The sequence below is a fragment of the Heterodontus francisci genome, chromosome X (assembly GCF_036365525.1).
Source record: "Heterodontus francisci isolate sHetFra1 chromosome X, sHetFra1.hap1, whole genome shotgun sequence".
Classification (NCBI taxonomy): domain Eukaryota; kingdom Metazoa; phylum Chordata; class Chondrichthyes; order Heterodontiformes; family Heterodontidae; genus Heterodontus; species Heterodontus francisci.
This window is the reverse complement of record NC_090421.1, coordinates 5525375-5549990: the sequence shown is the minus strand read 5'-3', so window position 1 is coordinate 5549990 and position 24616 is coordinate 5525375. Positions and strand designations below refer to the sequence as shown.

Below are 24616 nucleotides of genomic sequence, written 5' to 3'. Positions count from 1 at the left end.
CCATTGAAGACATATGAACTCCAAGAGAGAAAAGCCTCCTACAGTGAACAAAGGTTTAAGAAGAATACTGGGCCCCAACGAAAAACAAGAATTATCTACAAGCAAGAACTACAGTGAGCTCAAAGCACAGTAACAAGAAACTCTTCTGATATTGCCTCAAACCTCTCTACTTTATTTTTCTTCTGCTCTTTTCTGTCTCTATTAGCATGCGTGTATCGCATTTGCATGCTAGCGTGGGGCGCGGCATGGATCTGTAGGTGTTAACCGAATTTGAGACTGTTTAAGTTTAAATAAATTTCACTTTTCTTCTTTAAATCTAAGAAAGCCTGTTTGTGCTCATTTCTTTGCCTGATAATTGGAAAGTGGTGAACAAGAATCAAGGATGTTTAAAATTAAACCCTGTTACAATAAGACCAGGTGAAGGCTGAGCAAGATCCCTAGACATCTTTGTCACCTGGTCCTAACAATACCATTAACACTTGTGAAAATGGTCATTGTAGACGATCCCTTAATTATTTCAAAAGAAGAATCTATAAAACTGTAGTTATTCATGTTAATTCTCACACATCCTATAAATAAACTGGTGAAGGTCACCCCCAGCCCGACTGAACAGTCAACTAACAAGCACTTGTCACTCCCCAGAGGCATTCCACCCGCCCCCCCCCCCCTCACTACCAAAGGCACCAACTGGTTGCTGGATTATGGTTTAGTGGTCACCTTCCAGTGACCAAGTGGCCATTTTTTTATCTGTGAGCCAAGACAGTGAGTGCCAGCAGGGTATTTCACCACAGGGAAGAAGGCACCACAGCCAAGCCCAATACAATCCTCACTTGTACAGTATCACCAATGAGGCTGGAGTGCAATCAGGAGCAGGAACCCTCATTTCCCCTTCCTTGTCCTCTCAGCACCGAAGCCAATTGTAAAGCCCTGAGTTAAGATCAGGTAACTCAGCACATACCAGACCGATATCAAACTGATTCCAGCCCCTCCCATAGTCTAAAACTCTGATGCGAGTTAACAATGCTATTACAGAAGCTTCACCCAAGTGTCAAATGCTTCCAACTCTGTTTCGTAACACTCTGGGTACTAAATGTACTCAAACAAGTGCCAACGTACAGGGCAGCTGAATTCAGATCCACTGGACCTGCTTCAGTGAGAGAACAGCCTTTCATTTAAGCAAAACGACAGGAACAACAACACAATACAGTAGGCCCATTCTGAACACCATGGCAGAGCAAGGTCCACTTAAACACCTCAACCAAAGTACACATTCCACAGCTCCACAAGCAAACAAACCACATTGAAACTGAACAGCCCAGTGGCACAGGCTGAGTGAGTGTGCATTATTACCACGCACCAAGCAAACCTCAAAAAAGGCAAAACCACATGGAAGACGGTGACGCAGTGATAATGTCACTGGACTAGTAATCCAGAGGCCTGGGCTAATGCCCTGGGGACACAGGTTCAAATCCCACCTCAGCAGCTGTTGGAATTTAAATTCAATTCATTAAAATCTGAAATTCAAAGCTAGTCTCAGAAACGGCGCCACAAACTATCAACAATTGTTGTAAAAACCCATCTGATTCACTAATGTCCTTTAGGGAAGGAAATCTGCCATCCTTACCTGGTCTGGCCTACATGTGACTCCAGACCCACAGCAATGTGGTTGACTCTTAACTGCCCTCTGAAATGGCCTAGCAAACCACTCAGTTCAACGGCAACAAATGCTGGCCTTGTTAGCGATGCCCACATCCCAAGAAAGAATCATTTTTAATAAACTTAATTCCCCTTTTCACCAATAAAAATGAGCAAGCATTCCTTCCTCCTCCCATCATGCTGCCTACTGGGGTATGGAGCCATGGGGGTCATAATCCCTCTAATGCATCCTCCAAGTGGCCATTCTTCAAGGGTGAGCTTATTTTGTTGCAGATGGAATCAGAGCAAGCCCAATACTCCTCTATACTAGCATGGATACGGAGCAGACCTGATATACACATTTTGAGGGAATAGGACCAACTGATCTCTCTGATGCCCCCAACACTGCAGCTTAGCAGAGGGCACTCAACAGAAATGGAACCCGAGGGGTAGCTGGGCAACACAGCATCGTATGGTGGGGATAGGATAGGGGAGAGAATGTCAGTCAGTTAAAAAAGCAAATCTGATCTGTAGGGTTTATTGCCTTTCTCCACCCTCCCAAACTTTGTAACATTTCCCTTTGTGAAAGGATTCAAGAGGAGATTTCTAAGAGTTAAACTCCACAATCCATCGCAGATGGATGGTGCCCGTTTTAAGCTAAGTGCTTCAAACTTTCAGCTCTGCCTTTTCAGCAATATTCCCCCTCTAAAGGTCAGATTCCACAAGCCCCTCAAACTGCCACAGCTAACAGCAGAATAATTTGGTTCTTTATTCGAAAACAATAGCCCTCACACAGGGAAGCCAGTGGTGGCTCTTTGTGAATTGGCACATCATACAGACCAGGCTTTGTCAGGCTGCAAGGGCAAATACTTATCGGACTTAAACTTATCTTTTCTCTTTCTGAAGAGAGGAGCCAGAATCGTTGACCATTTGGAACTGCTGGCAAAGTTCGACAGAGTCACCCTCAGGCATTTTCTGAAGTCAACAATCAAACAATTCACAGTGTGCGAGGTACTTTAACACAATTGTCCTACCACACAGCAGTTTTTAATGCAACTATGTGCCTTTTCCTAGCTCCAATATAGGTCCATGTGAAAAGCTTAACTGAGTAAATGTGAATTGTCTATTTGCTTCAGCTGGAAATATTTCATTTTCCCTTTAAATGATATTCCCTCATTCAGGTCACATTTCACACATGTATAAGGTCACCAAATGCGCAAGAGAAGATAAATGTGAAATGTTTTTGTAATTTTCCCAAATGCTTGCCTCCTCATTCTCCACTTCTACACTGTCCTCCAAAGTCCAGCCCTAGCGTTGTCACTTCCCTGGTTTTGGCAGCTGTATCATACATTTGCCAAGCTTCCAGTCAGATGGTGCAGCCAAGTTCTATGGGAAGGGGGAGGAGACCACAGTCCCACATTCTACTCCCAATGTTTTTCCTCCCTTCTTCAGATGACCAGATCCAAACTGGCAAACAAAAACAACCAAGTTATTCGAGAAAAGTCTGTTAACTTGGAGTTTCAAACATCAAGCCTTTGTTGAAAGTCCAGTGCTCTATTAGAACGACTAGGCTGCAAAAATATTGATGCAAATAGGGTCGAGAGTCTTCAACAAGAATCATTTGCATTTTTGGCAGCACCCTACACATCTGAGAGTTCACATCAGAAAAGGTGTAAACTCAGATCTCTACGTTTTTCAAAGCACCTCCATGACAATCCTTTTTGCTCACCAAAACAACGTTTTGAGAAGATTCACTTTGAGGCTTTAAAGGACACCCCACAGATAAAATTCCCAGGCAAAGCTCTGAACATGTTAGTGGCTTTGCAAGTGGAAGAAGGGGCAAGAAAGACTGTAAGGTTGGGAGTTCCAGGACATTAACCCAGCAACTATGAAGGAATAGGGACGTATGCCCAAATCAGGATGGTGCGTAACCTGGAGGTGATGGTGTTCCCATGCACCTGCTGCCCTTGTGCTTCTAAATGGTGGAGTTTGGGGGTTTAGGAGGTGCTGCTGAAGAAGCCTTGGTGAGTTACTCTAGTGAATCCTGTAAGTAGTACACACTGCAGCCATGGTGAGTAATGACGATTATAAAACAAGCAAGTGATTTGAAAAACCAGAGATTTCACTTTACACCTTTTCCGATGCCAATGTAGAACCACAACCCAATGTTAAATATTAAATCATGTAATCAATTAACTTCCTCCTATAGTTAGAAATACTCAATCTTGAAGAAAGAAAGAACAAAAGAATACAAACAAAAGTTCTCATCAGAAATGTATATTTCTCGTTAGTATTCAAAACCTGATGAAATGGTCTTAATCTATTGGCCTTTTTCTCAGAGAACCTGTGAAACAGTAGAGACACTTTTTAGCATTTTATTAAATGGTTTACAAATAACTCATTGGAAGAATTGATTTGAGGTCTAACAATGTAGGCTATTGAAGTAAAATGACCTCATTAGCATCTCACTGCTTACAAACACTACTAAAACATTCGGAGGTTTAAATTGGGACTGTGGATCATTAACAAGTGATTAATGGTGCAGACCGAAGAACAAAAGGGTGCAAGACCACAACTTCCTGTGCCCAAAGGGTGCACTGTGGAGAGGACAAACCTGGTTTAGGAGCAAAAATAATTCAAGCCATCAACAAAAATGAGAGCATCAATGAAACAATGAAAACCTGTAAGGAAATGTGTCCCGAAACAATGAATGAAACTATGTGAGCATCAAATCATTACAACGATTGATTGTGGTAGTAAAAAGTGAGGGACATTAATGCTGAGGGTACCCAATGCCAGCACGAAACCTTTGCAGTTAGATAGAACAGGCCAGATACAGAATAAAGCTCCCTCTGCACTGCACCAGCAGCATGCTTTCACTCCAACCCAGAAGGGCACCTACTACAATACAATTGGGAGTTTCTCCATTTCTGACACCATGAAGGTTCATGGTAACAATTGTCACCATTCACACCAATGTGTGGACAGTTTTCTTCTGTGGGTCCATCTGGGTCAAAACTGCCCATTTCACGTAAAACCTTACAATTCATTAGTAGCAAATCTTTATCCCATCAGAATAGGATGGAGTCAAATCTAAATTCCAGAGGTGAAAGGACATTGCTTCAACCCTTTGGGCCATCTAGCTCTTCAAACCATTTCTGTTTACTACTTATAGTGGAAAAACTGCCACTTGGTGTTTCAAGCACAATGAATGTTGACATCATTTCTTCAAGGGGAAGTCTGCTTGTTCTAAATGGAGCGGTTTATTGTTAAGGTCAAAATGTTACATCATGCCTGTTTATTTCTGGTATTCTGCATATGATCGCTCACTGCAAGTTTACACGAACAATCCCTAATCCTTCATTGTGAACCTCATCATGCATCAACTGCATGGAGTGTCCTGGATAATGTCTGCCAGGACAAACATCAACAGCTTTTCATTTCTAAAATTCAAAATTGACTGAAAAGGGAAAACATCCTAACACTCGTATTATATTAAAAAATGATAAATGGGAATCTACACGAGATGACAGGTAGAATCTCCTGGAGCTAAACTTTCACAAGTTTATGGTGTCATCTGAACCCTTTGATTAGATTGCAGGTTTGGAATCATACCAAGGTATTCATTATTCTATATACAAAGCACCTGAACATCCCCCCCAACCAATTAATTACAGCCTGTAGCTCTCTCCCAGGTAACCATCTCAATCGCTATATAATTACTACAGCTCTCCTACTTCCAAGTTTTCACTGCTTACTTCAAGTTGATCTGCTGAGACACAGATTGTTTTTGGCAGATTTATCAGAGGTTTCCTTCCCTAACCTCAACTACTGTTGCTTCAGCAACTGTTCTGGATTGAAAATTGCAAAAGGAGATGATAATCCAGAATGAAATGCTGCTCCTGAAGAATGGAGATGGGTTAAGATTACAAGAATGCTGGTTAGGTCAGCTCAGATCAATGAGAGCATAACACGGAGGTAAAATGATAGCATACTCCCAGACCAGGGTTTTCATCCATTAAAAATTAATAGACAGAAAATCACTATCTGGGAGTGGGCTATTTCCTGATTATGCACTCCTGGATTGTGTCAGGAGAGAGGCAGTGGAATTATTACTTCTGTTACTTCAATGATCATCAGTACACACATCATATGGGGTATGGTAGCATAGTGGTTATGCTACTGGACTAGTAATCCAGAGGTGTAGCCTCATGATCCAGAAATATGAGTTCAAATCCCACCACAGCATCTGGGGAATTTAAATTCAATTAATTAATAAATCTGGAATTAAAATGCTAGTATCAGCAACAGTGACCATGAAACTACCAGATTGTCGTTAAAAACCCACCTGGTTCACTAATGTCCTTTAGGGAAGGAAATCTGCCGTCCTTACCTGGTCTGGCCTACATGTGACTTCAGACCCACAGCAATGTGGTTGACTCTTAACTGCCCTCTGAAATGGCCTAGCAATCCACTCAGTTGTATCAAACTGCTGTAAGGGAAATTAGGGATGGACAATAATGCCAGCTTTGCCAGCAATGCCCATTTATGAATTGCAAAATGCCTTCCAAGACACCATCACCAATTGACAATGCACCCGAAGTAGGAAAGTGTTTCAATCTCCAGCACTAACACCACTTGGATCCTGTCGAAGTATTCTTACCTCTTCAAGAGAATCCCAGAATGCTTGTCCTAACTCTGGACATTGCAGATAAACCTTTGTGACTGCACTGCTCCATTGCCCTCCTGAAGCAGAGTAGCTGGGAAGTTTGTCTGGAACATTGGGAGCTGGGAGCCAAAAAGGTGATCTGGGATCTTCCAGGATGATGTGCTTTGGTGATTCACCTCATTAAAAAACATGACAGTTGTTCATAGTTTGATCTGCAATCCATCTGTTCTGATGCCCACCATGGCAAGAGATAAAATCAAGCTTAAAATCATTCTTTTCCCCTCTTGCTCCTCAGGTGCCACATTCACCATTTCCTGACTACTTCAAGCCTCTACCAAAGCCAATTTATAACTAGGAAGCACAGAAGTTAATTTTTAAAGTTGAATTTATATAGAGACTTATCACTTCTCTCAGAAACCTCCCAAAGTGCTGACAGTTTGTCAATGAGAAGACATTGAATTATGTCAGCAAATGCTGCAGCCAATGTATGCACAGTAAGATCCCATCAAATCACCAATTAATCTAGTTTTGATTATGTTGGTAGAGGGAGGAATGATCCAGGTCCCGAATCTGATACTTTTTTCCGGATTTAATTTGCTGTCCTCACATTAAAGGGGCACTATCAAGACTATTTGGTGCGATGCGGGAAGAACAAAACCCATCAATTTCTAGGACGTGGACCTGAATGCACAGCCCTCGAGGTGACTGCGGTTTGGGAAGAGACCATTGTTCACCTCCTTCTGGAATGTGCCTTTGCAAAGCAGGTCTGGAAAAAGATGCAGTGGCTTTTGTTGAGATTCATCCCGAGCAGCTCCGTAATGCAGGACTCTGCTCTATGGGCTATTCCCAGGCATGCACACCGACATAAGCATCAACTGCTGCTGGAGGACCATCAACTCAGTGAAAGACGCCCTTTGATCTGCTCGAAACTTGCTGGTCTTCCAGCACAAAGAGCTGTCCATAACCGAGTGTTGCAGACTGGCACATTCCAAGGTCCAGGAGGGACGCACTAAAGCTTGGGGCAGCCGCAGCAAAGGCTCAATGGGGAAAGACCACTGTGTAAGGTCCTCCCACCACAGTGAACCGAGGGGCTGGAACCTGTGTAAAACCCCTTGGGCTGTATGTATCAGAGAATGTTTTTTGGTATGTTATGCAAATGTACATTGTTAATATAACTTGAAATAGAAAGAAGAGTGAGGCACCTCATGTATCGTATTGAAAGGAACAGATCTGTATTGCACTTCATGAAATGTCCAATTTGAATTTTGTTTTTTTTTTAACAAATTTTGTGAATAAAACATTTTTTGGAAAAAAAGAGCAACGGGATGACAGCATCTTCTCTGTGATGTTTATGGGCCTCAAATGAGATGAGCTTGGGTCAGTCTCAGCTCTGTCCCTAGTGGCTGCAGGCCCACAGCACAAAACTGTCCATAATTTGTGGCAAATGCATTAGAATTGCCAGCTTCACTTAAAGAGAGTTGGGAAATAGAAAAGTAACAGCACTGCAGCAGGTGCCGAGAGGTTGGAGCTCGCAGCTTATAAGGACAGTGTTAGAGGAAGCTTTGACATTACTGAGGGGCTGAAAACCGGGTAAAACCCCCTTGTGCTGCATGCACCAGAGAATGTATGACATGAAATGTAATTGTACATTGTAAATATGACATGAAATGGCAAGTGTAGTGAGGCACCTCATATACTGTATTGAAAGAAACTGATCTGTAATGCACTTTATGTAATGTCTAATTTGAATTGTTTTGCAATGTACTTTTACAAATTTTACGAATAAAGTATATTTTTGGGACAAAAACCTTTGACATAATTCACTGCCAAAAAGAGGACTGGCTTGTACTTATTCATAGGATTGCTACAGCTGACCTGGGAATGTTCAATGCTACCAACAAGTACAAAACCCAACAGATAGATATTCCATTTATCCAGTACTAGTGTCCTTGATGAACATGACATTCTCAGTTTACTGATGTGGTAAATGATCTTCGAAGAGACGGTGGGAGAGAGAGAAATATGTGCAAATAGGTCACCTGCCTGCCTCTCAACTGGTGAATTTGGAGTCAAAATGCACTTTTAAAAATGGAAAGAGGGAGGGAAAAAGGAATGGTTTTGGCGCCATAAAGAGGAGCTGCTCTTCAGAGAAACGCTGAGGAGGGCTGGAGACGTGCTGTAGCTGAAACAAATGGACTGTTGGCGTTATGTTAATTGAGATGGAGTCATGACCCCATGTTGGCCTTTACTCTCTTCTACAGATCAAGCTGGGAGATCTTCCTCAGGCTATGCATAGAATTCTCAATTGTCTTTTTGTCTTTTTTAAAAAGACATTCAGTGCAATCAGGATAAAAGGCAACTTGTGGTACATGACTGGTACTGTGTGACCCAGTGAGCCCCATCATGTAGGCAATTTAAATCTGTTGTTTGTTTTACTCTTGCACATCCACCCAGAAACAATGTAGGTAAGAATGACTCTCAGATAGAAGGAAGAAGGACTTGCATTTATATAGCACCTTTCACATTTTCAGGGCATCCCAAAGTGCTTCACAGCTAATGAACTATTGAAGTGTAGTCACTGTTGTAATGCAAGAAACACAGTAGCCAATTTGCGCACAGCAAGCTCCCACAAATAGAAATGTGATAATGACCAAATTTTCTGTTTTTTTAATGATGTTGGTTGAGGGATTAAAATTGGCCAGGACACCAGGGAGAACTGCACTGCTCTTCTTCGAAATAGTGACCCCCAGGACCTGAACGAGCAGACGGGCCCTTGGTTTTAATGCCTCATTCGGAAGACATACACTCAGCAATAAAAGGTTACGGTGAACATATATCCTCCACATTGTTTCCTCCTCTCCTGAAGGGTGTAAGATATTACAAAGTATCTACAACATAGAATCAGGCCATTCGGCCCATGCCAGTGTTTATACTCTACATGAGCCTCCTCCTACCCCTCTCATCTAAGCCCATCAACGTATCCTTCGATTCCTTTCTCGTTCTCACGTGTTTATCTAGCTCCCCCTTAAATGCATCTATGTTACTCGCCTCAACCACTCCCTGTAATAGTGAGTTCCACATTCTCACCATTCTTAACTTATGCTGGGATATTGCTCCCCAGGAATCACTGTCCCTCTGGCATCTCACCCTGGTGACCATTCTTCATGTGGAAGTTGGATCATAAGAAGCAGAAAGCTCTTTGACCCTGGAAGACATCACAGTTGAGATACTCCTCTCCTTTCCTTATGTACACACACATGTACTTTCTAGGGGAGTCTGGTAGACGGTGATGAGAAGTATAGTGACCCTTGGCTGATATTTCTCTAGTGCAAGGTAGCGAAGCTGATTTTAGTTCCCCCCATCACTATCTTGGCTGAAAATAGCTAACCCAGCACAGCCCCAGGAATAAACGAAGATTATACAAACCTGTACGGCTCAGTACTATACCAGGCAGTGCATCTGCTCACAGAGACATCAAATCATCTCAGAGACATCATACCACTCAGTCCTAAGCTTTGAAACATTAATAATGAGACTGATTATCTGGCACACTCGTTCAGCTGGAATACTCACTAAGCTTGCAGTCTGTAGATTATTAACAGAGATACAACATGAAGTTTGTTAAACTAATAGACCCCATTTCTTCATATGGTAGGGTGTAGAAATGCTAATGTCAGTATTGAAGGGTGAGTCATGTTAAGTTTCAGTACAAAACAGCATTGTGAATCTACAGCCATCAGACAGGCTCTAAGAACGATCTGCTTTCAGTCATTGCAATGTCATGGGAGCTTCCCAGACAATAAGCTCAGTGTAAAGGTTAGTGGGTAGATATTTGCAACAGAGTGTAATGCACAGTCTTGGCTAATACCTATCACAGATTCCCAGGATCTTGCAGGGAAAGGAGTCTGGACCAGAGCGTCTGCCCAGACAGACTGATACAGCCAGAATGTGCATTGCTGAAGGAACACTGAAGTATAAAGTAACTATTACACCCCTCATTCATCTGTCCACACTGTCTTACTTGATCAGAAAAGCAAGATCACCAGCCCAGGGAAATCTCCACAAACATATTCAGTTCTTTTTTGCCACAGTATTGTTACCTACACAAACAGTGACCACATTTCAAAAGTAATTAACGATGCGTGATGCACCTTAGGATGCTTTGCAGGAACTGCTAAGGCATTGTACACACACAACTCATTTCTTCCTAGCAACAGAGACTTCCAGGAAAAGCAGTCAAGAATGAGTCAATCATTCAACAAGCTGCTGAGGGGGTGACAATGGGGTGGGGCGGGGGGGGGTTGTTCTCGGTGGAGGGCAGCAGGCCTGGGTTGCATAGTAGAACTGTGAGGTTGGGCGAATAGTCCAGAGTTTTGCTCAAATATCTTTGGGGATTAGGGAGTATTTCATACCAAGCTCTCCCTCAGGAGATTAAATGAGTGGGTTACAGTCCATGATTGGATTTTCCTTTGAATTCATTCTCGGGATGTGGGCGTCGCTGTCAAGACCAGCATTTATTGCCTATCCCTATACAACAGAGTTGTTTGCTAGGCTATTTCAGTGGGCAGTTAAGAGTCGACCACATTGGGTCTGGAGTCACATGTAGACCACACTAGATAAGGACAGCAGATTTCCTTCCCTAAAGGACGTGAACCAGTTGGGCTTTGAACGACAATCTGGTAGTTTCATGGTTTCTAATACTGAGACTGATCCAGATTTATTTTTAATGAACTGAATTTAAATTCCCCAGCTGCCGTGGTGGAATGTGAACTCATGTCTCTGGATCATTGGTCCAGTAATGGTAGGTGGTCTGGCAAGAAGCAGGCTTGATCGATCAAACAACGTTTTCTTGTTCCATACTTTATTGTGCTTCTGCACTTTTTGATTCAGAGACATGGAGCCCAATTTAACTCTGTGTAAGTGAATAAGCTTTGAGTGAGTTAAAATCTCACCCGTGGGATCTGAGCCCTCCCAGTATTCAGTCTCAAAGAAGCTGAAGTAAAGACAAGATTAGGATACAAACACACACTTGACCTTGGTGGGAATTTAGCAATGGCCACCCTAGTGGCAGGAGTTACTCGTGTAATCTAAAGCTGCTTTTATACCGACACTCATTTAGTTCAGGTTCCACTACAAACTCTGGCTCCCTTCTGGCAGCAGAAACATGGTCCCACAAATAAAACTGGGTCTTCTAATGTTGCTACCATGATAAAGAAACCAGATTTAGAAGTGTAAATGCTGAACTAAAACAGGGTCAGTGTCTAGGCAGCTTTATAAACCTTTGGGCCAGCAATCAAATACCATCGTTAAGAGGGCTGCCTAGTACTGCATCCTTGCTGGAATTCCCTCTCATCAAAAGGTTCTCGGGAGACAGATGCTCATCCAAGAATAAAACATAACTGCAAAAATTCTGAAAGGAAGCAAGCCATTTACTCCTTTCAAAAAAAAAGCGATTGCTGTAAAAGTTGTTAAAACGTTTTCATGGGACACAGCAGAGATGCCAGATCTCGCTCACAGCATGACCCTGATGACCTCAGCAGGTAAGACAAGTGGGGGGGAAAAAACACAGCAAGATAGCCCTTTCTTGTAGATAGACCTGGAATTTAATATTAGTTGTATATGGCACTGCAACTTTTGGGAGCCCCTATACCAAAATATATACATGCGTCTGTAAAAATGGCGAGTGGAAAGTGCCATGTGTAGGCTCTGCTCTGACCGCTCCCCATCTCCCTCTTAAAAGCTTTGTGAGACTGCTGACACCCCTGGAATAGCATCCCAGTATAAAAGCCTTTAAGGGAGTGGGGCACAGAATTGGACAATATACAAACTTGCTGGTTGTAATGTCTTTTATATTTGAAGTTTCTATCTATCATTCCATAGTCTCCATCTCTGACTAGTCTGTTCTTACTCTCTTCCACAAGCTGAGGGCTCTGCAATTGCATGGGTATAATGCCTCAAACAACTACATCGCAAGCCTCTCCTGGTACAATCAGCCCACCTCTTTGACTCAAAGCATTCCCACAATAAGTAACTCACACCACTCTAGTCAGCTTTGCCCCACCCCCACTGAAACTTGGCCACCTCCACAGAATCCGCAGTACAAAGACAATACATGACTTGGGGTCAGCATCCGAAGTCAGACCAAACCATTGAGAGTCAACCTATGCAAGTTGCTCAAATTTATGGACTATGAGCTGTGTCACTAGGAGTCTTCTTGTTGATAAACCATTGAGTCCCATCATGTATCGATTATACACACCATATCGTGATGAAATCCCTCGGCACGTCACATTTAGCAACTTCACAAATGAGCCTGTGAAGAATTCTTCAGTCCAGCATTTCTAGCACAAATGCAAACACATTTCTTCAGATGATGTACTCAAAAAAGACTTACATTTCTATAGCACCTTGCGCGACCACAGGATGTCCCAAAGTGCTTTAAGTATTCTTGAATGTACTATTGTGATGTGGGAAACGGAGCAGCCAATTTACGCACCGCAAACTCCGACAAATAGCAATGTGATAATGACCAGATAATCTGCTTTTTTTTCCCCATTCATTCATGGAATGTGGGTGTCGCTGGCTAGGTCAGCATTTATTACCCATCCCAAATTGCCCTTGAGAAGGTGGTGGTGAGCTGCCTTCTTGAACCACTGCAGTCCATGTGGGGTAGGTACACCCACAGTGCTGTTAGGAAGGGAGTTCCAGGATTTTGACCCAGCGACAGTGAAGGAATGGTGATATAGTTCCAAGTCAGGATGATGTGTGACTTGGAGGGGAACTTGCAGGTGGTGGTGTTCCCATGCATCTGCTGCCCTTGTCCTTCTAGGTGGTGGAGGTTACGGGTTTGGAAGATGCTGTAGCAGGAGCCTTGGTGAGTTGCTGCAGTGCATCTTGTAGATGGTACACACTGCTGCCACTGTGCGTCGGTGGTGAAGGGAGTGAATGTTTAAGGTGGTGGTGGGGTGCAGATCAAGCGGGCTACTTTGTCCTGGATGGTGTCGAGCTTCTTGAGTGTTGTTGGAGCTGCACCCATCCAGGCAAGTGGAGAGTATTCCATCACACCTGACTTGTGCCTTGTAGATGGTGGACATGTTTTGGGGAGTCAGGAGGTGAGTTACTCGCTGGAGAATTCCCAGCCTCTGACCTGCTCTTGTAGCCACAGTATTTATATGGCTGGTCCAGTTCAATTTCTGGTCAATGATAACCCCAGGAAGTTGGTTGAGGGATAAATATTGGCCAGGGGATAGCTCCCCTGCTTTTCTTCAAAATAGTGCCGTGGGATCTTTTATATCCACCTGAGAGAGGAGACAGTATCTCGGTATCTATATATACACACACACACACCCTGTATCTATATTTCTATATTTGACTGTAAAAGGATTTGGAATGCCATGTAGAACAAAACCACAAAGGCAGCTCAAAGATGGGCAGTGGAAATTTCCAACCCAAAGGGATGATATCATTAATGTGCGGACAGGTATTTTTGGGGTGTTCCCTGACAACTCATTTGTTTTCAGCAGTAAACCTGTGTTGCCACATAAGTAACTGTTAGAACAAGTTTTGCTCCATCCAGTGCGAGAGCTACCTCAGTCCTGTTTACTCCCTCTATACAAGAGATTGGTTACTGGACTCTCTGAAAGTTACAATACCATTGGCTTACAATTACCACAATTAATCCCTATTGTATGATATGCATAAAAATTCATTAGGCATCTGGCATCAGTCAAATCAGATTCTTCTTATAACACATTCAGAGATCACTTTCTGGTCAGTAATTGGTCCCCATGACATCCTGGCTAGTAGAATTGCAAACGATGGCCCAGATTTATTTGTATTTATTACAAATACAATGAAAAGGCTCCCCTGCTGATTTAATGCACTACCTGGTATCCTATTGAGCCACACAGGTCAGCACCAAGATCATTCCTTGACCTCTGCTGAGTTAGATGATCTTAGCCACGGCTGAGGTTGGGTTGTTAATGTTGGCATCAGTGTCCTGAGCTTGGGAGGTGGGTGGGGGGGGTATTAATACTCATGGCCCCTGATGGAAAGTCCATGTGTGGCCATCAGGCAAGGACAGGATGCTACCAAAAAGCCTGCTGCCTCGTAGTGTCCAAGTGCAGGAAGCTGGTGCCTTGACAGGTTGCTTCTGTTGTGATTTCACGAGATGTTGTCTTTTTATCCTTTTTCTCCCCATTTCTGATCTGTGCTGTGGTACAGGTTCCACAGGTGTCAATCCATTCCAGCACCATTCCTCACATGACACAATGCATATCAAAAGTCATCTGTACATGGCATCACAGCCAAGGCTGATCCTGTCCTCATCGAAAATACATGCACCACACTTCCCAGAGTGATCAGGAGCCTGGCTGCTTTTTTTGCATCCCTAACCCAGGAACGATGAAGCAACTGTAATGCCCTGAGTCCATTGTTTACCGTACAATTGTTACCAATTTGATTCAGATTGCCAATTTTACTATGAAATGATTAGGAGCAGCTGCAAGGTTTGAATTGGGGAAATTGGGCAAGATATCTCAATAGCACAAACACAGAGAAGAATGGAGTGGGGTGGGGTTGGGAGGGGTTGCTTTTACACTGTCGGCCTGGTACTTCTAGCTTTCCTTTCTTACCCTACACTGGTAACAGGCCATGTTCCTCTCTGCTTCTGGGTACTGCTGACATGACAGGTGGATATTTACACTGTATTGTTGGCATTCTGAACAAACCCATCAAATATTTATCTCAAGGCCAGTTTCCAGCAATAACAAAAAAAACTTTCCTAAAGCTTATAGTTTAAATATTAATACAGCACAGTACAGTATAATTGCATTCAGCATACTACAGTATAATGGTGTTGTGGAGTATAGTAATGTATAATGGTGTTGTGCATTATACAGTATAATTGCATTCTGTAGTACATTATTGTACAGTATAATGGTGCTCTGTATAGTAATGTACAGTATAATAGTATTGTGTATTATAGTACTGTGCAGTATAATGGTGTTCAGCATAGTACAATATTGTACAGTATAATGTGTTCAGGGGTATAGTATTGTGTAATATAGTTTTTTAAAATTAATTCTTGTGGGTGTCACTGGCAAGATTGGCATTTATTGCCAACCCCTAATGGTGGTGGGTGGTGGGCTGCCTTTTTAAATTGCTGCAGATATAGCAGTTTGATATAACTGTGTGGCTTGCTAGACCACTTCAGAGGATAATGTGGGACTGGAGTCACATATAGGCCAGACCGGATAAGGACGGCAGGTTTCCTTCCCTGAAAGACACTCATGAACCAGTTGGGTTTTTAGGACAATCCAACAGTTTTGTGGCCACTTTTATTGATTATTTCCTGATTTTCTAAACTGAATTTGCATTCTCAAACTGCCATGGTGGGATCTGAGTTACTAGTCCAGTAACATAACCACGACAGTGCAATACAGTATGGTTAAAACTCAAAACAATAACAAAGAAAATTACCAGGAGTCGAGCACTTTGAGGAGATACCAGCTGCAGGGCAAATCTATACTATAGGGAGTTCACCACAAGTCTAGTAAATACACTGTCTACACAGAGGCTCACCCTGTTGAGCCTGGAGCTCAATGATTACATGTAAACACTCAAAGACAATCTAGACGAACACAGTTTTTGTATAGCATGGAACTCATGGCATACACTGACATAGTACTTATAGGTCAATTATAGTCACTATCCCAGAATCTTTCGGTGAATGGGTATTGGTATGTTAATTCAAATGTCTTTCTTCCAAGCCAGTCACACTCCCCCCACCCGGTGATGTAATTGGACTTTGCTTATTTACACATGCTCTAGGTTTAAGATTTGGTCATGATCTATCTATGAAAATGAACCCACTGGATTTTAAAATTCTGATTGCTTTGGTCAGTTGGATTGGTGAATCATGGATGATAAGTGGTGCTTGCAAATCTTATACCAAGAACTTACATCCAATGTAGGACGAGCTTGGTTAACTTTGCAGGACTCACCATAGGAATGGATAAGGATCCAGATCCCAGGGGTAAAAGTCCTTTCTCACAACCCACTAAACCACCAGTTGTGCAGAGAGGGGAGAGCTCGGCTAGCAATGGCTCAATTGGTGAATATCCTTTCCAGTGAATAGCTGAGCCATCCAGATCAGGAAGGATCAAGGCTCGATTCCCAGCTGTGCTGTTCACTGATCTCAGCCAGGCCAGTGGAAAGGATACTATATTTAGCTTTAGAGTGGGCTTTTAATTGTTGTTCAACAATTGCTGAAATTGTGCACGTGTTGGGCAAAGACAGGATCGAGCATGGCTATGATGTGCCCCCATGGCAGAACAGCCTGGGGCTCATTCTTTAATAACGGCCACTTTGGACAAATTATTGGACAACAGCCAGTAACACTAGAATTGTACAGTGGAGTCAGCGCCTTCAGGAGAGGGAGAGAGAATCTAGAAAAGGAAAGGGGGAAAAAAAAGGCCTCAGAATGAAAGGATTGTGATCTGTCCCAGAGCTGGACAACAATGAGGAGTTTTGAAAGCAAGCTCCATGGCTTGTCAGCAAAAAGACTCTCGTCCCTTTAACAGAAGGCTGTGCTGTGCATACCATTCTGTACAAAAATAGAAGCACTCTGATAGCTGCACCCTGCTGCTGATGTAAAATGGACATTACACTCCAAGAATGGAGAATGACTACATCATTTTTCTCTAGCCATCAGTGTCAATCAGCAAGTTATAAGAAGCATACATTCCATTGGAGACACTTGTGTGCAGGAATTCCAGGTCAGACGATGGGGGCTGGACACCACTACAGAATATGACAGGAATTACTCAGTGGATAGATCTACCTATAGGTTCACAGTTTGGAATATATTGTACAAAGGCTCAGAGTTTCTCCTGCAGCATTCAGAAATATTAAAACATAATTATGTTCTATAGGATATAAATCCCAGTGAATTACGCTGAAAACTTTATGATTAATGACAGTGATTGTTCATTTACATATAAAAAAAGTCTAAAAGTTAAAGATAAATATTTATACATAATTCTAGGGAGTAAATGGTAAAGAAAGAACTCCTATTTCTCTGGCACTTATTCACATCCTCAGGAGTTCCCAAAGCGCTTTGCAGCCAATGAAGTATTTTTTGGTATGTAGGCACTATTGTAATGTAGGAAATGCAGCAGTTAGTTTGCTCACAGTAAGCTCCCACAAACAGCAACAAGTAAGATGACCCAGTCAGCTGTTGTTAGTGGCGTTGGTTAAGGATGAATATTGGCCAAGACATTCGGAGAAATCTTTGAATAGGACCATGAGATCTTCTACATCCATCTGGTGGACAGAGCCTCATTTTATCATTTCATCCGAAAAAAAATGGCACCCCCTTCAATATTGTCCAGTCTGTAGTGGTGCTCAAACTCAAACCTGTTGAGTTAGAGTACTACCATAGACATCAGTGGAATAGAACAGCCAAGGCAAAGTAGAAGAGGCAGCCGATTCATCATCAGCGCGACTGTGATGCTGCCTTGATTGAGTATCCATGGGCTAATCATTGTCCAGCCTCAAAATGGAAGAATGGTGACTCAGCTGAGGCATTAGAGGGCTGCCAGCACTCATCAAACTATACCACAAGCTTCTGGAGAGCACAGGGCATCAGCATTTGTCCCCATTTTGAAACCAAGTTGCAGAGAAGAAAATAAATGAATTGTAGGTGAGTAAAGGGAACAACATTTTAAGGGTCTATGTCATCTATTCTCTTAGGAGTGAGAACACCAATGTCAGTAAGTACTGTTATATGGAAAGTCCTTCTCTCTCTCAGTACATGACAACACATCAGATTGATTGGTCAGCACTTCACAATAAGCAGCATCTACCTTGCAGTCCATCCCAAATCTGCATACAAAAACATGCAGCTGTAAATACACCACCAGATAAAAATGAAGCTTATCAGGCCCTGCCAGGTATGTAAGGATGGTAATCTACACACTGTATGCAGGCCTGCATTTTTATAAGGATTGAGCGCAGTACCAAAGTCCTCGTCCACAACCAGGAATTTGGAGAATAAAACCTACCGTTCAAAACATGTTTACCTTGGGACCAAGTTACCACAGCAACCACAGATCAAAGAGTCATTAAAATAAAACGTTATGGCTCTTTGAAGGTCATATGTTCTATAAAAGGTTTGGGAGCATTCAGCGAGTTTCTCCAAGAAAGACACACAAGTCATTTTTTTTTTAAATGTTCTCTCCCTGCTGACTCGGAGGCTGGAGTATATTTCCATGGGCACAGCAGCTCTCTTCATACCCTTGTACCTGACACAAATAGCCATTCTATAGATATATTTCTTAATGCCAAAGGGATCAAGGGATATGGGGAGAAAGTGGGAACAGGGTACTGACTTAGACAATCAGCCATGATCTTTTTTGAATGGCCTACTCCTGCTCCTATTTTCTATGTTTCATTCTACATGCATGAACCTTGACAATGAGCATCAGTGGGGCATGGACTGTGGAGAGCAGTCAAACCTGAGCCTGTCCTCACCATTGCCCACACCCCCTTCCTAGCATGAAGCAGAACCATGGCTAATTTTACCCCTCTCTAGCTCAGGAGGTGCTGAGGCCAATTGTAGCACCCTGACTGTTGCCCTTGCCGAGATCAGCAAACCCAACTTGGACCTGGGATCTTCTGCCATTGTCACTGCTATTATATTGCTGACCAGATCACAGGAAAGTGATGAAGTGTGACATCCAGCACATTCCCCCTTCCCACTACACCTCGTCTTTGTGCTTGAACAGTACAGTCAGACCCAGTGTAGGCCCACGGCAATCTGCATGCACAAAGTACTGGCTTTGTGACATGACAGCATGCGTTATTGAGGGGGCAGATCAATGAGATGGCTTGGTCAGCCTGTTCTGTGTGCTGACCTCACGAGGAGGGACTTGTGCTGAACACAGGACGACGGTTACTGGAGCCACATTTGAAAACAGTCAGCTCAGTCTTCACAGTATGTTCAGGTTGGGTTTGCTGCATGGGAGCTTCAAGAGCTTTGTAGTTTTTAAAAAGTAATGTCATTTATAGGATGCAATTTCTGAAGCCAATGCTGTTGGATCCTGCCTGCATTTCAGAGGCTATGCTCAGTTCCCATAGTGAGAGTGGCTGGGCTGGAGTTCATTAAACACATATTAGGCACTTGGGAAATCTGCAAGACAGCACCTTGTGAAACAGTAACACACATCCAGATTGGTCTCCAATTGATTCACCCAGACACACCCTGGGCACAAATATTTCAATCCAGTTCTGCAGGTGCTTTAACTCTTTGAGGACTGGCCTGCTAGTTTCAGATGAGAAGGCTCACATCATAAGGTTGCATGCTACACGCTAACCACTTTTAAGTCACTGCTCAGACAAATCATTTATAAAGGCTGCACAATTGCCTTGCTGAGTAAAACAGACAGGGTTGTGTCAGACTGCCTCATACAGATCTGGAAGGCCCAGGTTCAATCCCTGGTCTGGTTGGAGTTGCTTCATCTCAGCTAAGGGTGGAACAGCATGGGATGGGAGGAGGGCATTGCAATTGGCCTCAGTGGCACTGGACTAGGGCTAAGACAATTAAAAAAAAGTCAGGATTCCTGCTCCAAATTCAGTGACATCTGCTAGAGAGCATACTAGGATGGACAGGAGCAGGCTTGACTGTGATTCGCACCCCAGAGTTGGATAGCTTTGCCCAACCCTCCCCTCACTTCAGCAGCTCTCATGTCTAATGTCACACACGATGAATAGCTAACTTGAGAGAGGTACCAGAAAGCTGTCAGCACCCATAGAACCAGAGCGGAGATTGGAAGGGAGGAAAAGCATTGAATGAGAAATCATTTAGCCCATGACACAGACAATCTGCAATCTGCTCTGGCCTTTAAGGAAACATTCCACATTACAAAGGGGATCAGAAACTCCAGTTGAGTATTTGTCTATAGTGGGGTTCCCATAATGACTCTCCGATTATCCAGTGACTGGCTGAGCCATAGAGGCAAAAGCTCCCTGGTCTGTTCTGAACTGAACTGTCGGGCTAGCACAATTAACCTCAACGTCCCTGGGTTCAGGAAGGGAAAATCAGCCAGGGTTCCACAAAACCCCTGCTGGAAGTGGCTGCATGTGGATTCTGGAAGAGGACAGGATGGGGCACAGCTATGATGGATGACAACTGGGCAAGGTATCAGAGGGTGACTGGTACCTAAACAACCGATTGTGTTGATTCTTTTGGTGGGGCATTCAGGACGGGAAAGGACAGAGGGAGAAAACCCTACCAATACTGATTCCAGAACCGCCCAGCTTACATGCAAAATATTTATCCTGGTTTTTATTTTGCAGGAGCTACTGGACACATTAAATTGCTTTCAGCAGGCATCTGTTCAGCGACTGTGCAAAGGGAGAAAGAATCTTACTAATCTCTGCTCTAATTTAAGCATGTTAATGTTGGAACTGCGTTCTCAAGTCCAATGCTCATAGTCCAAGTTAAATAGCACTTTACATTATCTATGCCTTTCGGCCTTTTCAATAGCTCTGAGTTGGTAAATGTGTGCAGGGATGTGCTTTACATTCAGTAATCTACAAACACATCAAAATATTAACTACACTTGTTCTAACTAAAGAAATAGTTTTTATTTTTTTCCCCCAATCCTCATACAGCAGGAACCATGCCTCAGAGTAATCGTGGACTTGCAAGGCTGAAAGCTCACTTGCAATGTGAAGATGGTTCTTGCTGGACATGTAATTGAAAGGCCATGTCACCATGGCAACAGTTGCCGATTTCCCTTTGGTGAAATTAGATGACATGTTGACAGCAGTTATTGTGCTGAGCACTGAGAAGGTGCATGTTTGGATAAAGATTAAACATCAGGGATAGGATTGTATCGTGACAGATCAAAGCTTGGTCAGAGAATCCATGTAGTGCACTGCAGTCCACAGAGCAGACAGGCATTTGCAAAAGCCCCTTTAGGCTGATCAGAATCAGCGCCCCAATGGCTCAGTCATGGCTTCTGCTCTGATTAGGTTTAGGATCCAGCAATTCTGGATTGCAAATTATGAATACAAGGTGAGGATAAGATTGAGGACCTGTCTGTGATACCCAGACTGTTGAATAACCTGCTGTTCACTGTCTAGACTAACATGTGAATAATGGTCACTTGAGTCAGTATCTGAGGGCTGGCAGTGACTGCGGAACTGTCTCCGAGTGAGACTCGGCACCTTCGAAGGGGAGGAGTAACTGGAGGGAAGGAAAAGCAGGGGAAACAGAAATAGATTTTTCAGAAAAGCAGGTCGGGCAAGTTTTTCCAAGATTGTTAATTGTTTCATTGTTGTTGGCTATTAATGATGAATAAACCTGCACTCAGCTACAAGGACAACATTGTAAGTCACAGCCAAAACAGTCAGTGCCATAGCACTTCGGAGTAAATAGGAAATGGAAAAAAAAAAATCACAGGAGCCTTGGTTTTCATTTTCAGGTATTAGCTGGGTCTCGCTTTTTTGCTCAGGACCCGACTCATTGCATCAAAAACCAACTTTTTGAATTTAATTCAGATCAACAAAAGAAAGCAGGCAGCTGCCAAAGGATCAGGAATAAACGAGAAATGACAGTCTTACTATAGTTAAGGGATGGTAGGGGAAATAAAGTGGGACCTGTTGATTCGGAATGGGGTTTGTGCTGCTGGATGAGATCCAATCACATGACCAGGTTCCCCTGACCCAGTGTCAAAGGAGAAGCAGATGCAGAGTGTGGTCATCACAAATTAGTCAACATACATCCTGCAATGTAATTTCATCATGACGTCAGTAACGCTTGATGACGAGATGCTCAAAATCAATACAAAATGGGGAGGGGAATTATATACTTGATAATGTCATGACTTCTGGACATCAAGATCATGCTACCAGCAGTTCAGCATGTTTCCCTTGGCACAGTTAAATCAGAAGCAGGCACTAAGACCCAGGAAAACGCGAGCCTTCCTAACCATCAGTCTAACAATCCAGGTTGCAGCTGGAGGAGACCCTGGGTTAAAGAAAGAAAAAGACTTGCATTTATACAGCACCTTTCACTATCACTGGACGTCTCAAAGCGCTTTACAGCCAATGAAGCTGTTGAAGTGTAATCACTGTTGCATTGTAGGAAACGTGGCAGCTAATGTGTACACAGCAAGCTCCCATAAGCAACAATGTGATAATGACCAGATCATCTGTTTTTGTGATGTTGATTGAGTGATAAATATTGACCAAGACACTGGGGAGAACTCCCCTGCTCTTCTTCAAAATAGTGTCATGGGATCTTTTACACCCACCCGAGCAGGCAGATGGGGCCTCAGTTTAATATCTCACCCAACAGTACCGAGGGAATGCTGCAATATGCTGGAACGTCAGCTTTGATTTTTATGCTCAAGCCCTGGAGTGAATCTTGAACCAAGAACCTAGCGACTCAGAGGAAAGAGTGCTACCACTGAGCTACAGCTGACACAGGTTAGTGGCCAAAGAGCAACACAAAAGCAGCTTGAATTCATTTCAGATTTTGTGATCTGCATTAATACAGATTGTAAAATATTACATAGCACCATTAGTGAGCCCTCTGACATCAACATCTTGGAGCAGGTGGGAACCACTGACTAGAAGCTCAGCAAGAGGAGGGGAGGGGTGATGCACCTCATGACCCCTCAAAGCTTCTCCGCTGTCTACAAGGCTCAAGGTCAGGAAGGTGATGTGTGCAGCTGCAATACACTGAATAAGCTTGCACATTGGCGCAGTGGTTAGCACCGCAGCCTCACAGCTCCAGTGACCCGGGTATGGCTCTGGGTACTGCCTGTGCGGAGTTTGCAAGTTCTCCCTGTGACCGTGTGGGTTTCCACCGGGTGCTCCGGTTTCCTCCCACAGCCAAAGACTTGCAGGTTGATAGGTAAATTGGCCATTGTAAATTGCCTCTACTGTAGGTAGGTGGTAGGAGAATGGTGGGGATGTGGTACGGAATATGGGATTAATGTAGGATTAGTATAAATGGGTGGTTGTTGGTCGGCACAGACTTGGTGGGCCAAAGGGCCTGTTTCAGTGCTGTATCTCTCTCTCTATGACCATCCAGGGTAGAGCAGTCTGCTTGATCAGTGCCCCAGCCACTGGACTCCTCATTCACCATTGTGTTTTATGAGTGTTTCCATTTTTTTAATTAAATTATGAGGATTTGTGTGTTAAAACTGAAAAAAGATTCCATAGATGCTGGAACTTCATGTGTTTTTAAAAAGAGGTCATCAGAAGGTCTTTTGGACTGAGCTTGTAAACAACAGTTACTGGAAGAATCAAGGAGCACTAAAAACAAGCCCTTACTGGAAGTCAACAGTCTTCAGATAATTACCCAGCAGAGGTTTTTCTAACTTGGAGAAAGATGTTTACGAAGAAGTGACAGGTCAAGATTTATAGGGATCAGGAGGCTTGACTCTTGTGACTTTGTTTTTGATTTCGCTTTGGACAGTGAGTTGGGATATGGACAATGGTTTGAAAAGCCCAGTTGGAGAAAACTTGCCAAGGGAGCAAACACCACCTCAGCTTGTTCCAGCTGTTTGAAAAGTCTGCCAGTTTTCCATCACTTTGAGAAGCTCGGAGAAACAAATGTAAGAAACAGACTGAAACTGTTGCCGCATTTTTCCTGGAAAGCCTGCCCAAACTGATCTTCAATGTCACCTGACAAGAGCTATTCTAGGAAGAACCCAGTGACAGCCATCTACGCATATTTGGGAAGCCAAACCAAAACAAAGGACATCTGACATATTTCCATATCTTCTTTTCTCTTCCAGAATTAGCAAGTATTTGACCAAAGTATTCTTTTTTTTGCCTTTTTTTTTGGTAATAGAGCTCTAAAAAGATTAAATCTCTATTTTTGCAGTTAACCGGTGTGTGTGTGTGGCTAAGGTAAAAAGGGAACTTTTATATTTCAATCTGTGTGTTAAAGCTTTGCATCGTTACTGGTTAAGACCTGCTTTATAATAAACTGATAATTTTGTTGTTTATTAAAGAAACATGGTTAGTGTATTTTATTCTGGGATAAAAACAGTGTCTATGATTGACCGTATCGGTAACTAGGAAAAAGTTTCAATACATGTTGTGACCCGTGGAGAAGTGGAACTAGAATAAACAGTGCACTCCTCCCGCCTCGGTCGTAACAAGTGTGTATGATCTTTAAGATGCGCTGCAGCAGCTCACCAAGGTTAATTCAACAGCATCTCCCAACCCCATGAATTCTACTACTGAGAAGGCCAAGAGCAGCAATGTCATGGGAACATCATTACCTCC

At 43.1% G+C, this 24616-nt stretch overlaps 1 protein-coding gene across 3 annotated transcripts in view; it reads right to left on the bottom strand.

The window, feature by feature from the left end:
* The window catches only part of erbb3a (erb-b2 receptor tyrosine kinase 3a), a 145399-nt gene that overhangs the window by 104184 nt on the left and 16599 nt on the right, over positions 1–24616 (bottom strand). Inside the window, exon 1 of one of the 3 annotated variants that reach the window (XM_068024650.1) lies at positions 9731–9758. The exons of the other annotated variants lie outside the window; for them this stretch is intronic. The gene's annotated coding sequence lies outside the window, so the exon portion shown is untranslated. Of the gene's footprint in view, positions 1–9730; positions 9759–24616 lie in introns of those variants that run through there. 3 annotated transcript variants of the gene reach the window in all.